Here is a 19,155-nt window from a genome sequence, read left to right on the forward strand (position 1 = left end):
ATATTGTTCTGTGCTATGTGGTGATAGAGGAAATACGGTGGCTCCCATGTTGGTGGCTTCATGTCTCCAAACTGCAGGATTGCACAGTAAATCCTCCTATATTGCCAGCTTGGTGACTTGCCATTTACTTGGACTTTACAATTGTGCATAAAGACCCCCCAAAATTACAGTTCTCAAGGTGTTTTTTACCCTTCCGTTTTAAATCCCTTCCTTCAGTAAGTAATTTTACAGTTTGGTCCCTGGAAGCCTCTGAGAAAAGTCATTACTTACCATGATTTAAATTTAAAGAGAAAAAAATTGTGAAACCCAGGGAAAGAGAATTCCATTCTAGTTCTCTAAGCTGAAAAGGGATGGTTTCAAAAATTCAGTGCTGGATGTCTGTAAGAACAAGTGGGGGAACCTCTACTACAAGTGTTCAGAATGGAGCTATCCCTTGCTCAGTTCCTTATCATTTGATTTATGCCTCACTCAGTGTGTCAGTCCTAATGATTTTTCACTGGCTTTCCAAATAGACATTACTTCTATAACCACAACAACAGTGTAAAATATGCTGTAAAGTTTGCCCTGAAGGGAAGCATTGTCTTTTTTTATATATATTTAAACAAGGGTACAGGATGCTGGAAGCTATCATCAATGCTAGATGGAGAGAATGCAATATCTGTTTCCATGATGCTGCAAATGTCATTGCTGGTAGGTCTATTAATAGCCCAGAGTGATTTTTGACCTTGGATTTATTAAATTAAAGAAGCTATAAAAATAGAGATGAATAGAATGAACTAACTGACGGAAATCCAGGGCATAGTCCCCATTTAACTATTTTCCCTTATGGATATTTAGCATATTATGTGGGGGTGGGGGTACAGAAATATACATAAAATTAATGTTTTCTGTATAACTCCTTTCAGAATGTAAATATTACTCTCAACTTAATCTGATTGAAAATAAGAAATCTTGTCAAGTTCACATATTCTCATTTTCTGCCATGTTGTTTGTTTTCAAGGAACCATTGCTGTGTTCTTAACAAAGTATCATTCTTTTTTTGTTTTCTTTTTTCTTTTTTCTTTTTTTTTTTTTTTTGAAATGGAGTCTTGCTCTGTTGCCCAGGCTGGAGAATAGTGGCGCAGTCTGGGCTCACTGCAACCTCCGCCTCCCAGGTTCGAGCGATTCTCCTGCCTCAGCCTCCTGAGTAGCTGGGATTACAGGCATGCGTCACCATGCCCAGCTAATTTTTGTGTTTTTAGTAGAGATGGAGTTTCACTATGTTGGTCAGGCTGGTCTTGAACTCCCGACCTCATGATCCACCCGCCTTGGCCTCCCAAAGTGCTGGGATTACAGGTGTGAGCCACCGCGCCTGGCTACAAAGTTCCATCATTCTTTTGGAAAGCAGGGCATCCGGGGAGGGAGCAGTTTTCCTCTTTCCTTTCTCATACTTATGCAGTTGGTTATAGTTCATCTATTGGAGGACAAGGTTGGGGACCCTCAGTGTCTCATGTGTGACATCAAAATCTCTACCTCATTTGGTGATGACCACAACAGACATTTAAGGCCATCCCTGGGACTTGACTGAGCCTGTGCATCACGCTTGATGGAGCTGCCCCTTCTGAGATTTTAAGTTTTGAGTTAATGCTACTTTTCTATTTTTAATAGCATTCTTTGATGGTTCAAAGTTTGCTTTTGTTTTTATGTTTGTTTCCCTGGCAGGCTTATCAAGTCGAATGTTGCAAACATAGTGGTTCAGGTACATACTGTACATACTGTATTATACCTTGATCATTAAAGGAATTTGATATTTTAGGTATGGACCCAATTAAATGATACCAGCCATGTATGTCTCAGTGTGAATAAGTTCATTTTGATTCTATCCTGAATCTGGTTGGGATTAGGAGGCATTGAGACCAAACTCTGGTAATTATAAAATTTTGCAAAAGATTGGCCCACTTAGTGAGTTGAGCTTGAAAATATATAGTTCACTGGGAACATATGGGGATGCCTTAGTTGAGGGCAACCATCCATATATGTACATTGGCAAGCCTGATGTTTTCAGCTTCGTTTTTTTTTTATATCAAAACTAAACATGTAGGGGGAAAAAAAGATGAAAAAAAAGATTGCTGTGTCATCTCCCTTTTACCCAAATTCCAATTATGAACAAGTCTGAGTCACTATTGGTTAACAATCTTCTGAGATGTTAAGAGTAGTCATGCAGGCCAACCGATACAAATTCCTTTTTATCTTCCCACAAACTTAACAGGTACTAAAATCTCATCATGCTCTGGGTAATTCCTGACATTTCCTTACTAGTTAAAAACTAATTGATTGCCAAACTCTCAGTCCATGCTACATGTTCCTCCATGGAGACGGCAACCAAATCTTTGGGAAACTATTTCAAGAAATGAGTGTATTTGACAATTATTTGGTGTTCAAACAATGTAGTTTTCTGAGAGTTATGCTTCTGCTTTGTGGTTTATTTATTTTCTAGTCACTTGGGAGAAACTCAGAGACATCTGTAGCTTCTCTTATTCTATGGCTTTTTTTTGCTAAAACCTCAAGTCATGAAAAGAAAAAAAAACAGTAAGTATTTTGAACCGTGCAGACCTAAAGGAAGCTCTGAGGCTTTGGAAAATGATCACAGAAGTTACCCAATTTTGTTCTCATTTTGTCAGCTCACAGTCATTAGAGAAGATGAAATTTCTCTGAAAAAATAATGAGCCAATGCAGTGTAATTGTTGAGTTTAATGGCCTTATCTTACAAAATAATGCAAACTGGTTATTTCTTGAACTGTGCAATCCTGACATTGCACTTTTCTGAATCTAGCATGTAAGGTACATTTCGAAGAATACTTCCGTATTGGTTAAGAGATGGCTTTTACAAATAGCCAGAACAATGAAATTTCAGTTGGAATATTAAGGAAACCTCTGTAGGACTGCATAAGCAATAAAATTGTCAAGGGGAATAATGGGTTTGCCAACTCTGGAAAGGTTCCAGGCTCAACTTGACATCACCTCTCTGTGATAATTTAGAAACCACAGGAGCAGGCTTGCTTTAATGCAGAAGAGCAGGTGGATGAGCCACTGGGCTTTGCTGGGAATGCCAGTCCTGTCTTTCCATTCCCTAAGATTTGATCGGTTAGCTTTTTCTGCTCACAGGGAACAAGTTAGATGCAACTTGCGAGATGCAGTTTGAACCTAGTGATTTTCAAATATTTTGAGAAAATGACACGTTTTTGCATTATTTGTATTTTGATCTTTGGATACATATTTGAACATATATTTCAGGGTATATTAGGGCTTCTTTAACAAACTGGGAGGCTTAAAACAACAGAAAGATATTCTCTCACAGTTCTGGAGGTCAGAGGTCCCAAACCAAGGTGTTCGCATGATTATGCTCCTTCTGAAGGCTCTAGGGAAGCATCTTTCCTTGTCTCTGGTAGCTCCAGGCATTTCTTGGCTTATGGCAGCATCACTCCAATCTCTGCCTCTGTCTTCACATGGTCTCCTGTGTGTTTCTTTTTGTCTACTATACCTTCTCTTCTTTTTCTCATTGGATTTAGGGCCCAGCCAGATAATCTAAGATTCAACCCATTGCGGACAGCAAAGGGGACTCCATTAAATCAGTAGGTAGTAGAAATACGTCCATTTTTTTTCTTCTAGCTTATATAGGCAATCTTAATCTTCTCTGGGTCTTTGAAAATATTAGGAGGGAAAGTCTGTCATCTAGAAACTTTCTTTATCCTACCCAACAGTAACTGATGATTCTTTTTTTTTTTTAATTTTTTATTTTTTTATTTTGTTCTTTTTATTATACTTTAAGTTCTAGGGTACATGTGCACAATGTGCAGGTTTGTTACATATGTATACGTGTGCCATGTTAGTGTGCTGCACCCGTTAACTCGTCATTTACATTAGGTATATGTCTTAAGGCTGTCCCTCCCCCCACCTCCCACCCCATGACAGGCCCCGGTGTGTGATGTTCCCCACCCTGTGTCCAAGTGTTCTCATTGTTCAATTCCCACCTATGAGTGAGAACATGTGGTGTTGGTTTTCTGTCCTTGTGATAGTTTGCTGAGAATGATAGTTTCCAGGTTCATCCATGTCCCTACAAAGGACATGAACTCATCCTTTTTTATGGCTGCACAGTATTCCATGGTATATATGTGCCACATTTTCTTAATCCAGTCTATCATTGATGGACATTTGGGTTGGTTCCAAGTCTTTGCTATTGTGAATAGTGCCACAATAAACATACATGTGCATATGTCTTTATAGCAGCATGATTTATAATCCTTTGGGTATATACCCAGTAATGGGATGGCTGGGTCAAATGGTATTTCTAGTTCTAGATCCCTGAGGAATCGCCATACTGTCTTCCACAATGGTTGAACTAGTTTACAGTCCCACCAATAGTGTAAAAGTGTTCCTATTTCTCCACATCCTCTCCAGCATCTGTTGTTTCCTGACTTTTTAATGATCGCCACTCTAACTGGTGTGAGATGGTATCTCATTGTGGTTTTGATTTGCATTTCTCTGATGGCCAGTGATGATGAGCATTTTTTCATGTGTCTGTTGGCTGCATAAATGTCTTCTTTTGAGAAGTGTCTGTTTGTATCCTTCACCCACTTTTTGATGGAGTTGTTTGATTTTTTCTTGTAAATTTGTTTAAGTTCTTTGTAGATTCTGGATGTTAGCCCTTTGTCAGATGGGTAGAATATAAAAATTTTTTCCCATTCTATAGGTTGCCTGTTCACTCTGATGGTGGTTTCTTTTGCTGTGCAGAAGCTCTTTAGTTTAATTAGATCCCATTTGTCAATTTTGGCTGTTGTTGCCATTGAGCAACTGGTGATTCTAAATTACATTACTAGCAGGATATTTTACTATTCGAAAATACTTGCCTCATGGGTGATACTTTTTCAAGGCCCATATGTCAAGTATTAGCTAAATGTTTGCATTTCTCTTTGAGTCCTGGGACAGACAGGCAGGGCTCACAGGGCATGGAATTTAGCAGTGGTTACACCTCAAGGCTGTATAAGTCCCAAGAGATCAGCTACTAGCTGACATGTTAAGGAGAGGGATGTCAGAAAATTCTCAGCAGCAGTGGAGGAAAGGGGAAGAGGAGTGGTACCCAGATGAAGAGTGAATAAAATCCCCCTAAGCCACCATCAGAGACCAGACCAGCCACTCTTCATTCCCATGGCCCATACTGCCAGGGCTTTGATGGGTACATAGTATTCCACAAGTTACAGTGCCAACCAGATACAGTTGCAGGTACCTATCACTAATGTTATTTGGCACATTAAACAACTCATTAGACACCGTACCTTTGAGTCACTGTTTATTCCATTGTTGTGTGTGCATTGTAAAGAAGAACTTGACACCCTCTTTTGGGAACGTGGTGACAAGTTGCCAACATGACAGCCAGGAAGTGGCATCTTGCAAATAAAGAAGCAGGTGATGGCCCTGGTGTTAGCACCGTGTGGTTAGAAACAGGAGAGTACATTAGGTGATGGAGAGCACTTAGGAATGAGGTCAGCTTTTCTAAGTTTCATTCAAGCAAGTTCATTACAACCCATAGGAAACTTCATTTGCTTATGTTTAGAATCTATTAGGTGTCAGAAACTTACGTTTCCATATCAAGGAAAAAATGAAATCTCCATTTTTTCTCAAGATAGATGAGGAATCAGATCCTCCACCCCCAAGCCTTACCCCACTGCCACACACACACATACACTTCTAAAATATAGTATATTCATAAAAAGTGTGAGGTATAGTAAGGCCAACAGATCAGGAGATGACTGCCACTGAAGAGGTAGTTTGTTACAGTTCCCAAGAGGAGAGGATATATTACACCATGGTGGGGCATGTGGGAATGCACCAGCATAGGTCAAGAGGCAGAAGGAGAGGGTGCAACTGTGTGCAAGAGTCTTTACTTGTGGTTTTCATGGGAAGGAACAGGTAAGGCAGAATAATCAGGCTTGGGAGTGGCCAGTTTCAGTCATTTTGGCCTGCTCTGGGGCATAGCAGGTGTCCTTGGTTTTCTGGCTCCTGGCCCTGGGGTGATTAGGCAGGTGGATGGTGGCCTGGAGTATGAGAGCTCCATAAAGGAGGTGGTTGGGCTGTGGGCTGTGTATTGGTTGGTTTGTATTTGAAAACTGTGCCCTCTGGAGGAAGAAGACTCCTGAACAGAGATGGAGTTGGTGAGGGAGGCAGGAGTCCAGGCAGGGTGACTCAGGCATCTCATCCTATTATCTAAAGCAAGATGTGTCAGGTAGATGTTAAGGCACCAAGATTATAGAAGCTAGAAACATGGTAAATATGCACCCCCTCATGTGCGCTCCCCGCCCTACCACCAACAAAGCCATAGAGACTGATTTGTTGAGATTCAAATAGCTTCCCCTGGTTGGGAAGCTACTTGAAGTCCTGAAATTCTCATTGGTTGGTTGATTCCTTTCTTTACTTATTCCTCAAAGTCCAATACACATCAGCCAGGGAAGTTATACCTAGGGGTAGGCTTCCAGCTCCTGACCTCACCTCTACGTGTCCTGGCCTGGAGGCCCATTGCGTCCAGCTGGTATTCTGCTGAGACGTGGCCCTTAATTTGATTCTGTATCTTTGTAAACAGCCCATTTGAGAACACATCTGGGGCTTCCTTCCTGGAAACCAAGCTCAAGGGGGTAGATGGGAAGCAGAAACCTGAAACTGATGGTGAACATGAACCTACTTTGCAGTATGAAGGATGCTTTGCCTTTCTTTTCCGCTTCTTGATGCCAAAATGTTTGGAGAGGGTGGGAGAAGGGAACCTAAAATTTGAAGCAGAAGATCTGGGTTCTAATCAGACACTTGCACCTCCCTTCTGTGGGACCTTGGGCCAGATACACCTCTCAGCCCAGGCCCTACAGCTCTAAAACATGGGTAATTCCTGCTAGAGGGGTCGATTAGATGGTTTGAGAAAAGGCTTTGCAGGTAAGATAGAGCTCTATCAGTGCCTTTCTTGATTGTGGTTCCTGGCCACATGGGTATAGGGACAGGCAGTTTTGAAGTAGTGAGCTTATCTTAGGCACCCTTGGCTTCAGTTTTGTGGCTCCCCTTCATACCTCACACTGTTCTGTTAACCAAGTGCTAGGGCCTTCCCACTGTCCCTCTGTTGTCTGAGCCCGTCTTTTTGAGGTCAGACCTCTTTCTGTACTCCCATGATTTCATGGCCTATAATATGTCCTCCTTCTCCTCCATCTCTTTGGATTCACTTGCCTCTACCCGTTCCATTAGGGCCATTCCAGGTAGAAGGGCACCTGTCCTGCCACCAGGGCAGGGGCGGGGGTCAACCAAGGGAGGAGAGGGCTGGAAGTTTTTGTTTTCTGTGTCTTGTCTCAAGTTTTCCACCTTATTCCTGCCTTCTCTCCTACCATCTTCTTTATTTTCTACTGTATTTCCTGCTCCCTGTAAGTCATTCCCATGCTCTTTTATTTGTTCATTTATTCATTCAATAATTCCATTCACTGGGCTCTGTGCTCAGCACTGGAGAGAGATGAATAAGCGTTGCCCTCAAGGGTTCAGATTGGCAACAAACAACTGAATAATTAATGCCCTAAAAATGTGTTTCGCCTTATGATAGGGGTTGGGATAGAGTTGGAGAAACTCGAGGCAGGAAGCTGCTGAGTTGGCCTTGGGGTTCAGGGAACATCAGCAGAAGTAAGACTTCAGCTGGGTCTGTCTGCAGTACACAAAAGGGTTTGCCAGGCCAAGAAAGTGTGAGGTCATTTCAATGAAGGCAAAGAAGATGGTCAGCCTTACAAAGGGACGTATCAGGAGTTTACTGTTGGTGGACATAGAGGATAGGACCTCGGGGCCATAGGAAGCTGATAAGAAAGGTGAGGCTGAATGATGATGAACCTCCTTGCCATCAGGAAATTGAAATGCATCCTGGAGGCTGTAGGCAACCAGTGGGATTGAACAGGGGAGTGAGAAAATTAGACAGGATCATATTAGCAAAACATAACTCTGATGGCAGTGCAGAGGGTGGACTGGAGGCACAGAGACTAGTTTCAGAGTCTAGGTAGGAGTTTGCAGCAGTTGTCCAGAATAGAGATGAAAATCACATAAATAAACCAAGGCATTAGCAATTTTCATGCATTTATTCATTTATCAGAAATGATGCAGACACTGTGTATGAGCACATCCACCCAGTGTCCCCATGGGCCAGACTATGCCAGCTCAGGAAATTTGATACTCACAAGAGTGATCCAGTCCTTGCTCTGATGGATATACAGTCTCTTAGGAGAGAGGCATTGGATCCAATGACACACGGCCAAGTGGCATGTGCATTGAAATAAATCTGCATGGGCTGTGGGGCATTGAGCAGGGGCTTTGAGCCAGTGCCACTTGAGCCGAAAGTTGAATAGGGCTGAGTGTGTAGTAGCTAAATCTTGAGGTGGCTGAAGCACAGAGGACCAGGGTAGAGGGGTACCAACCCAGCAGGGTCCACTCTGTTCTGCTTCTTCTCTCTCTGGGTGGGCTGCTGTCTGCGGTGATGGCCAGGGCAGGGAATATAATCAAAAACCAGGCAGGCAACACAGACTCTGCACTTCAGGCCAGCTCCTTGGGGGCATCAGGAGACCAAGCCTTTGCTTTTCCTGGTCCGTGGCTTGTACTTGCCTGGGAGCAGGTGAAACAACAGAGACATATACAACCTTGCTTTTTGATTCACATACCTGCCTAGAATTGGTGGGGGAAGAACAGGATGACTAGAAGTTCTCAAACATGAATGCTCGGTTTTCTGTAAACTCCAAACTGCCCCTCCCCTGCCTTTTTGCCCTTTTTAAGTGCAGATGAGGTTTCTATCCACTTGGGCCACCTGTGGGTGGGCAGTACTGCCCCTTCCCAATCCCATTCCGGCCTGCACATATAGCACTGCAGCACTGCCTACCCCAGGGGCACCCTTCACATTTCAAATTAGCACATGCTAATGAAGGTTGCCTCCTGGAATCGTGGCTACATTGCACATAGCACCTTCTTGAGTTGTGCAATGAACCATCCTTAGTGGCTGCCCTAATTGCCGATTTCCACTTTGACAAGGATTTGTGGATGGCAGCGTGCGGAGAGGAGATTGGAGGGTGTGGGATTCGAGTGGAGATGTAAGGAGTCCAGTTACAGGGCTGCTGCACTCGTTGGAGAGTTGTTGATGGTGCTTGGGGCAGCAGAAGTGTCGGATGGTGGCAATAACCATGAGGGAAAGGGGATGCTTCAAGGTCCTTTCAGGATGTAAAACTGATGGACCTGGTCAGGGATTAGACATGGAAGGTGAAGGAGATGATGTCAAGGCAGAACCTTAAGTCAGGTGATGTTAGGAGCTAGTGAAGAGTTTTGTGGAAGGGATTTATCATGTTACTTAAAAAGGAAATAAGAGAATAAATAGGCTGAATGTACTTTCATCTTCATGTAAAACAAAATAAAAACTCTTCTTAGGAGGCTTGCATACCTGACTATACCTGTCTATCCTCATCACTGACACCCACTATATCAGATTTCTATCTAGGCTTAGGTCCCTGTTCTCTTTCTCACCCATCCTCCTGCATGACCTTGGCATCTGTGGAGATGACGCCTCTAATGCAATGGCCATACATTGCCAATCCATTGCAGAAGCCCTCTCTTTCTGGTACATCCCAGAGCTTGGCTTTTCCCCTGGGAGACAGGAGAGTGTGGTGGTGAAGAGCTGGCCCCCTGGAGTAGACTGCCTGGGCTTGAGCAAGTGGCTACATCTCTGTGCCTCAGTTTACTCCCCACAACATTCAGAGGCAAGTGCTAAAGAAGATGAAATATATAGAACAGTGACACTGCAGCCCAAAGCTTTGGTCTGTACCATTTCAGGTAGCTGGAGATAAGTGTGTACAACAGCTGACATTACCCCAGGAGGAAGAAAGAGACTGAATATAATGTACCACCAAAGTTAGAAAAAACAACTAGTATAAATTATTTGTGCTGTATTCTTTCCAGTAAAGTGAGGCCCAGTGCTAAATTAAGAAGGGAATACAAAAATAAAAAGAATGGTTGGCAGATTACTACCTGGCGAGGGAACATGTTTTACATCTTCTGCTCTGTGCTATTTTTTTTCCAAGTCAATAGATTCAAAACATTTAAACATGACCTATTATCTAAAAACAACATGGCTGGGTGCGGTGGCTCACACCTGTAATCCCAGCACTTTGGGAGGCTGAGGTGGGCAGATCACTTGAGTTCAGGAGTTCGAGACCAACCTGCCCAATATGGTGAAACCCCATCTCTATTAAAAATACAAAAATTAGCCGGGCCTGGCAGCGGGCGCCTGTAGTCCCAGCTACTCCAGAGGCTGAGGCACGAGAATCGCTTGAACCTGGGAGGTGGACGTTGCAGTGAGCCGAGATTGCACCACTGTACTCCAGCCTGGGAAATAGAGTGAGACACTGTCTCAACAAAAACAAAAACAAACAAAAACCCATGATATGTAATAAAAGCTATAAATTAACACCAAACTTACAAAAAGCATATAATAAATTCAGAACTAATTTAAATAGTTTCTGCCTGTCCTCCTTCTTTCCTTCCCCTTTCCTCTGCCCCGCCCTTCATCTTTACCCCACTTCATCTTTAGCTACTCTCTCTCTTCATCAGTAGCCCCCAGAAAACAGAACTTTGTAACATTGTGTCATTTGCATTCTCTGATTTGGGGACTCTTTTCCCTTTCAAGGGGCACTCTGCTCTATGTAAGGGCATTTTTTTAATTAAATAATCTTAAACTTTTATTTTAATTTTTAAAAATTAAACTCAATTTTTGTTTTTCATTTTGAGAATTCTTTAATAGTTTATGACACCATGCAAGTAATTGGAATCATGCTGGTCTGTCTCCAAACCAGGTTTAAGAAATCCTGTTTTAGAGCATGGGTTATATCATTGAACTAACTCAGGCCTCCTTTTTGTCTGAATTGATTTCAAATTAAATGCAATACATGTATATTTGAGACTTGAGCTGGATACTGTTTCAACACTGGAGACACAAAAAACAAAACTTCTGAATAGAAGATGTGTAGTTTAGAATGGGAAATAGATTCAAATGCATAATTGTACAATGTAAGAAGCATTATAGGTCTATATAAAATACCAACGTGGCCAATAACCATGCCTGTGGCATTCTGGGAAGACTAAATGGAGGAGGTGGTGTTTAATCTGGTTCTTGAAACATAAGTAGGAATTCAGTAGTTGGAGAGAAATGGTGAGAGTCTCATAGTCAGTGGAAACTGCCGTTATAAAGACGGGCCCTGAAGTGCAAGATGCATGATAGAGTCAAGGAACATATGATGTGGGTGTGACTAGAGATCAGTAAGGAAGGCTGAGGCCAAGTTCAAACAGGCCTACTTCCTATGCCAAAGAGTTTGGACTTAGTCACTAGTAGTAATCTAGATAATCAATTCAGAGTAGTGACTTTCCTCCTCTATTATATAGAAATATGTATAATATATATATTTTATGTTTCATATGTATATATGCTTTTTGTCTCCTCTCCAGCACTTAATGGCTCTAGTTTTTTATTGGACTGAACTTTTGCATGTGAGCTTTCTAGTATTGAGCAAATGCTCTTTCATTCATCATAATTTTCCAATTTTTTAAGAAAAATCTCTTCTGCTCAGTAACAAACACAATTCACAAAGAGAATGTCCACAGGGAATTTGCTTCCAATTGGTCACTTCATTTAAAGTTCTTGAACTGGGGCTGGGTGTAGTGGCTCACACCTGTAACCCCAGCACTTTGGGAGGCCGAGGCAGGAGGATCACTTCAACCCAGGAGTCTGAGACCAGCCTGGGCAACCCAGTGAGACCCCATCTCTACAAAAATAAATAAATAAACAAGTAACAAATAAATAAAATGTTTGAACTGGGAAAGCAGATGAAGAAATGTAGCAAAAAGCAAAAGCCCCATCGATTGGGAGTTATTCTAGCTATTTCACCCGGGAGGCTCATGTCATTACTCTCAGGGAAATGCACTGTCCCTCTGTGCTTGGCCTTGACCACATGGAGGAGAAAAGCTTGCTGGGGGCAACAAAACAAACCCAAAGGCAGTGCTTCCTAGAGCTGCCTGTAGCCCCAGGGCAGGGTCTCTCTCCAAGATTCAGCCTTCCTGCTGCAAAAGTCTGCTCGTGTGCAAAAGGCAGGGTTTTGGCAGATGCTTACAAAACGTTACAAGTGTTCCAAAGGTAAAAGTATTACGTGAGAAAAAGGAATGATTCTGGTGAACCCTGGGCTGTAGTTGTAATTCTCAAAGTTTTAGTCAGTGAGACAGCTGGCCTTTGTAAAAATTGCTAGAACCCAAACTTTGTTCCTTAAACATATTTTAAATATTTGCTTCTCAATTGCTTGTCTTCAGGGACTTTATCATTAAGAATATTTGGAACCCAGAAAGCATCTGTATCTTCAGTGAGATATAAAAATAGACCCAGTCTACTATGCTGTCCAGGGAATCTTATTTATTAACAAGCAAGTGATATAGTAGTATCATTGCCAAGGGGAAATTTCTCTCTCCTGATTAAGTGTGCTTCCTGTTATTGGATAGGGAATGCAGAAATAGATTGCTTCCCTTTTTGCCTTGACTACCAGGAAACCTGTAGTTTTATTTAACATTAAATTGCTGTACGCTAGCTATCTTCAGCCTAGGTTTTCTTAGGAAATTATATCACCCCCTTCTTCTATTTGAACTCTAGTTGTGTTTTGTAGTATCTGTATTTCTTGGTATAAATCATCCAAATGACATTTATATTTCCCCAAAAAATCACAATAGGAATTGGCTACCCACATGGCATAGCCTGATGTGTATCTCCTGATCTGACCATAGCCCAGCCAGTTTATCTGGTCACCATTAAGTCTGAGAATTATGGTGGCCCAAGATACTTGAGAGGTGGATAGAATGACAGGAAGAGAAGAAAAAGCATGGGGAGTAGAGGGGGAATGTCCCTCATTAACCCTTATTTTCTAAACTGATTTACTTGTGGCTTAAAAAACTGAGTACGAAATTCCTACATGAAGAGTTTCTTTTGGTTTCATTTTAATGTGAGTATTTCAAAGATTTCTTTGCCTTCAACTTGTTAGAATGTCATGACAGTAACGATTGCAATCACTTAAGAAGTCTTTATTATGCTACAGGCAACCTCCAGATCTGCACAACGGTAGTTTCTGGGGAGATGAAATGTGCTACAGTATGCTAAATACTTTAGCACAGTGGCTGACACGTGAGATTAATAAATATGCCTATGATGATGGTAAAGAATAAATATGAATAGAGTGGCCACATGTAGCAAATAAAAATACAGGATGCACAGTTTGATTTGAATTTCAGATAAACAGCAATGTTTAGTGTAAGTATGGACCCTGCAATACTGGGGACATAACTTATACTAAAAACTATTATCCCATGCAACATTTGGGACATACTTATTCTAAAAATTATTATCCCATGCAATGGTTAAGATATAACTGTACCAAAAAAATTGTTTATCTGAAATTCATATTTAACTGGGCATTCTGTGCTTTATCAAGCAACTCTAAATGTGAATACATGTAGAATGGTAGCTTCTGATAAGCGCTGAGATACTTCAGGAAACCAGCCCTGCTCCTCTGCAGAGAAGACTCACCCACTCATCATCTCCTGTGCTTATCCAGAAGTCTGGGCTCCATCAGTGTTTCTTGATTTGATTCAGATTTCCTGTCTCTATAGTCAATTTAATGTCAGCCACGGGCAGCTTCCCGATGTTTGACATTCGCTAACTTTCAGAAGCTGTGGGAAACCTGTCAGCCTTACTCTGGTCTTTCCCAACCTTGGCTGAACAAAAGCATCACCTGAGAATCTTAAAAATCTTGATAGCCGGGTCACATTCCAGACCAATTACATCAGAATCTCAGCAATGAGGCCAGGTATGGGTCTTTTTAATGCTTTCCACGTTAATTCCAGTGAATGCCTGGGATGAGAGCTGTAGCCTAGCCTTACAGGCCCTCTGAAGCCTTGACTGAAGCAGTGATGCCAGCTCCTCCCAGGACCTGCTGGAATGTTCCTCCTTGTGTTCTATTCCACCTGTCACCATCCCTACTAGCAGTATTTCCTCGTCTTCCCAAGCAGCAGGGTCTGATTCCTGATAATGCTGCTGAGACCAGGCGCGCTGCGTTCTCTGAGCAGTGTGTCAAGGCTATTGCCTTTTGCTATACAGGTTCTGTACATTGGGCCTCTGGGTTAATTAGGTTTCTAGAAGGATCCTAGGAAGATGACATGTCTTCTTCCTTTTTGTCACGTGCTGACAGAGCTAGCCTCCCTTTCAATTGGGTTTGAGGCATTTCCTCAGAGGAGAGTGAGCTCTGAGTTGTAGAAGTGTCAGGGTATGATTCAATCCAAGCAACAATCCTGAGATACTGCAAGGCCTAACAAACACCATCTTTCTGGGACTGGGTCCTCAGCACAAGCAAGGAGTTGATGGACCAAACCCTGGTTTCTAGTGCCACAATGGAGCCGAGAAGAGCTTTAGAACTTTGGGGAACAGCACCACTGACTTCTCTCCTCTTGTCGCCTCACCAGTTACAGGACAGTTTCCTTGTATTTTGGTCTTCATCAGGTACGAAGTTTAAAAACCTTGTATAACTTAGCCCTTGATTTGTAAAGTCAAGTGCATAATCACAATATGCACAACCTAATGTTTTCACAAGGCAGGTTGATCGCCCAGTTTGCTCTGTGTGTTCTCTTGATTGAAGTTCTAACCGACTTCTTAGCGGAAAGGAAATAATTCATTTTGCAGAGAGAATATTACATTTCACATGCTTTAACCTGGGTGTTGAAAAATTCAAATTGTCCTATGACATTGCACTCCCTTTTTTGCATTTTAATTATTCTGGGGCTGTAAAAAGAGTTCAGGCATTAAGTAATAATCAGATGCTGAATGCCTAAACTCTACAGAGTGCTTGCTTTTAAAAACCTCAGTCCCAGATAATAAATAGTGGGAGTTTATCAAGGCAAGTGGCATATACTTTTCCTGTGTTTTGATTCAGATGTGTAACAATTTCTACCTGCTGGTTTAAATTGGCCCAGAGAACACCTTTTGTGTTAAGCCCACTCACTGCTAGAAGGAACCAGCATCAATCTGACAATAGAATAATATTATCTCCCTACTAAACAAAGAGAGAAGCCAATAATCCAAAGCCCAAACTGTGCGGTCTCCTGCTATTTTTAGAACTTGAGGGGAAAAGAATCCTCTTTATTGTAAAAATGATCCAATTAAGTACGAAGTTAGCCACTGGGAAACACAGCGTTTTCTTTGCACACCATTTTGGAGACCAGCATTCCTTTTATCAAAGCAGAAAATGAAGCCCACAAAGCTGTCCGCCTTCCGAAGGGGGAACAGAGGGTTCCGGGTTCGCTTGGTTACCTCCATTGCAAATGTCAGTTGGCAGTTCTGGCAGGCTGCATCACCAGCTGCATGAAGTTGCAGAAGTAGCTTGACCTCATCATACTAAGATTACAGAAAACTTCCATCTTAACTCTGACTTAGCTCTCCCTGAATTTCCCCAAAGCCTTAAATTCAGTTTGCCTTTCTTTAGGTCTCCTGGATCTCCCAAATGAGAGCTCTGTAGATTTTCTGCAGGGAAATTATTCTAATTTAACAATAAAGTTGCTGTTCCTAAGTAGATTCGTACTTTGGACAGATTTAAGGAAAACAAAGCTGAGCATTTATAAATCTTTATGCAACTAGGAGCTGTTGATAAGTTTAGGAGTCAGGCTACCCATTCAAAAAGATATTATGTTACAGAATTTTAGACTCTAAATTTTGACACTAGAGGGAAATGAGACTTTCTTTGAGCCCCAAATTAGAAAGCATAACTTAAAATGGCAAATCATTTCCCCAAAGCCTATGTGATCCATGCCAGAATTATCAATGTTGAGCTTGGACTAACTCCTTAGCCCCGCCAGGCCCCTCACTGCCTGGCCAGCTCTACTTGTTTCTCACTAGGGTGAGGCAAGTCAGCTGCTCGCCTGGGGAGCAAAACTTAAGGGGATGCCAAATACGCTGTAATCAAGATAAATAATATTGGAAGGCAGTCCTTTAAAAAATCAAAATGAATGCAAAAAAGTCCGAGATGAACAAAACCTTACTTGCCGTTTTAAAGAAAGGCAGGATCCAAGAGGGCTAAGATCAGGGTGAGGGTAGGAAGGCAGGGCCATGCAAGTGCACAGTCAGATCCCATCTTTATATAAAACCTTGGCGTTTTGACAGTTGATGGGTGGTGCTGTTTCTTGGGGGCCAGTATGCATCCAGCTGGCAGTTTGGGTAGTCACATCACCTGTGCCTCCAAACAGAACAAATAGCTCTATCCTCCATTCCTAGCACATCACTTAGTTCTGCTTTGCTTCCCATTAGTTACCCATTCTCCCCCATTCTACGCTAAGCCCCTAAAACACAAGGATCTTGCCATACTTACCTCGGAATCCTCAGAACCTAGCAGAGTATCTGGCTCTGGTTTGTGATATGCTTCCCTTTCTGTTTCATTGGTCTTAGAATCATCTTCCAGCCTCTGGCTGTCCAATCCCGACCTAGCATCTTCTAGACTTGGCTTGTCCATTTGCAGTGACATCTATAGCACTGGTAGGAATTACTGTCTTCACAGGTAAGCCAAATGAATGGAAACAGTCTATAAAGCAAGATGGTTGGCTTGCAGATTATCCACCCTGACCAAAGGCAGAGCTGGCTTATTAGGTATCTATTGCTGCACAACAAATTCTACTAATTTAGTAACTTAAACAACTCAATTTATAATCACACAGTTTTTCTAAGTCAGAAGTATATGTTGTGAAAGGGCTGGATTCTCTAAGGGTTTTACCAAGCTAAAATCAAGGTATCAAGCCAGGCTTGTGGGTCACCACTTCTAGAGCCTGGGTGCTCTTCCAGACTCAGTTTGTTGGCAGAATTCAGTTCCTTGCAGTTGGAGGACTGAGGTCCTGATACTCTTGACATGTGTCCCCTTCATCTGCAAGCCCACAGTGGTACACTGGATCCTTCTCATGCTTCCAGTCCCTCTGACTTCTTCTGCGTTACTTTTCTGCCTTTAAGGGCTTGTGTGATTATTAATACATTGTAGCCATCCATATAATCTGGGATAATCTCCCCATTTTAAGGTCAGCTGATCAATAAACTTCATTATGCCTAAAAGTATCTTGCGATCCAACAACACCACAGACATGACACCAGAAGGCCAAGGTCATCGGGGGCCTAAGTTGTCCCCACCACAGCTGGCAACTCTGAAGGCATCCATATAAAGAAAGCGGATCATTTGCTGTTCCTGCTGGAATTTCAAGGCCCAGCCATCCGTAGCTGCTTCTCAGCTTTTCTTCCCAACGTATTTGGGAAGATGGGAGGGAGTCAGCTGATTAGAATCACAGATCTATTTCTGATGGGTCTGAAATCCCTCTTGTGGAATTCTTGTCTTTTTCTGGGACTTAGGCAGAAATATTTCTTTCTTTGGGAAATGGGGAAAGTCATCCTGAATTCTAAGAACATAAGCCTCATCTGCTTAGGAGGTATGATCTATCATTCATTGCTGTATTCCTCAATGGTAGGGCCGAGCATGGCCCATGGGAGGCACTCTGGAAATGTTTACTGGAATAAATGAATGGATACATGAATTGATCCATCCTGAGCATCTTCTATTAGGAGTTTTTGAACTGATATTTATAGTCACCATTTCCTACCAGCTGTTTCCATATACCCCTGAATGCTGGGAGGCCTCATTCAATTGTCCAGGCTCCCTGTGAGCAATCATAATCATAAAAACCTTCCTTCCCTTCTGAGAAAGCTGGATGGAACATTTGCCTGAAAATTTTCCCTTCTAATCATTGGTGCTAACATATGCATCTGTTTCTCCTTCCCTATCACCACTCATGCTCCACACGCTTATACTAATGGCTTCACATGTCTGTGCTATGATTAGAAACTGAATTTGTACACTTAGGTCTGGTGTTGAGCCCCAGAATCTACTAGATGTTATTTTTTAACCTGTCAATTTACCAACTATTTGTGAAATCTCCTAACCATATTTTTAATTTCCCATTGACTCCTAGGATGAGATTTACATAACTTGATATTTATTTCCATACTATTAATGTGTGCACGTGTATGGTTGCACGTGCATGCGGACACACACACACACACACACACTCATTCACCTGCACACACAGTTTCTTTATCCTTGGATGGCAGATGTGAAAATTCTGACTATTTGAAAGATATTAGGTGAATTAGAATTTAACAATTATTATTTGGCTTGTAACTCAGTCTCCTATGAGTTTGGTTAGTGTAACTTTCCAGAGATCTGCATAAGCCCTGGTTAAAGTGACCAAATAGAGTTTCTTGATCTGCAGAACTGAGCAGAACTCCTTGGACCTGAGTGATGATAGTCTGCATTTCCCAAAGAAATACTTCTGCCAAAGTTCCTAGGTACTTCCTCCCAATGGGGTGCTTGCTGCTCCCCGAGGGTCTCAGTCAACCTCAGTCATCTCACTCCCTGTAACAAAGGTCTCAGGAAAATGCTCCTGCTGTATCCAGATGCGTGTTTTCCAAACTCACAGGTTGTGAAATAAGGTTAAGAAAAGGCCTTCCCAGGCCACACTGAGATTCTGCCCTGCATATCTAAACACAAAAGCACATAGGGCAACATAGCCATGCAAATTTAATCCCCAAACCAGGCTAGAAAGTTGGGGCAATTTTAAGGGGGACAAAAAATCAAAACAGTGTTGTCTTTGCAACTCAGTCAAATGTGAACCATACGTGAGGGGAAAAAGGTAAAATTAAATGTACCAGGAAAAATGTTTTCCTGCACTGCCGGTAGGTAACAGGTAATCAGATGGGATGTTGGCCGTGGCCTGGTAGCTACACGTTATTATGCTATCACATACTTTGGACAGTGGCTTTCATTAAGGTTGTGTTTAATGTTATGGAACAAAGATGAATCAGAGCTCCAGTGCCTGTTTTCCTGGATCTTTTCGAATGAAGGACTGCAGAGCCGTTACTTCTCAGCATAAAGCTGACACACCACAATGCATCTGGTGGTCATTTTTCCCAGTCTTGAAAGTTGCTGATTGAAAGAGAAAAGAGCAGCATGACATTCTGCTCAC

At 42.2% G+C, this 19,155-nt stretch overlaps 1 protein-coding gene across 6 annotated transcripts in view; it reads left to right on the plus strand.

The window, feature by feature from the left end:
- FRMPD4 (FERM and PDZ domain containing 4) overlaps positions 1–19,155 on the plus strand; it is a 958,701-nt gene that overhangs the window by 577,459 nt on the left and 362,087 nt on the right. The gene's annotated exons all lie outside the window — the stretch shown is intronic.

This window comes from Symphalangus syndactylus, chromosome X (assembly GCF_028878055.3).
Source record: "Symphalangus syndactylus isolate Jambi chromosome X, NHGRI_mSymSyn1-v2.1_pri, whole genome shotgun sequence".
NCBI lineage: Eukaryota > Metazoa > Chordata > Mammalia > Primates > Hylobatidae > Symphalangus > Symphalangus syndactylus.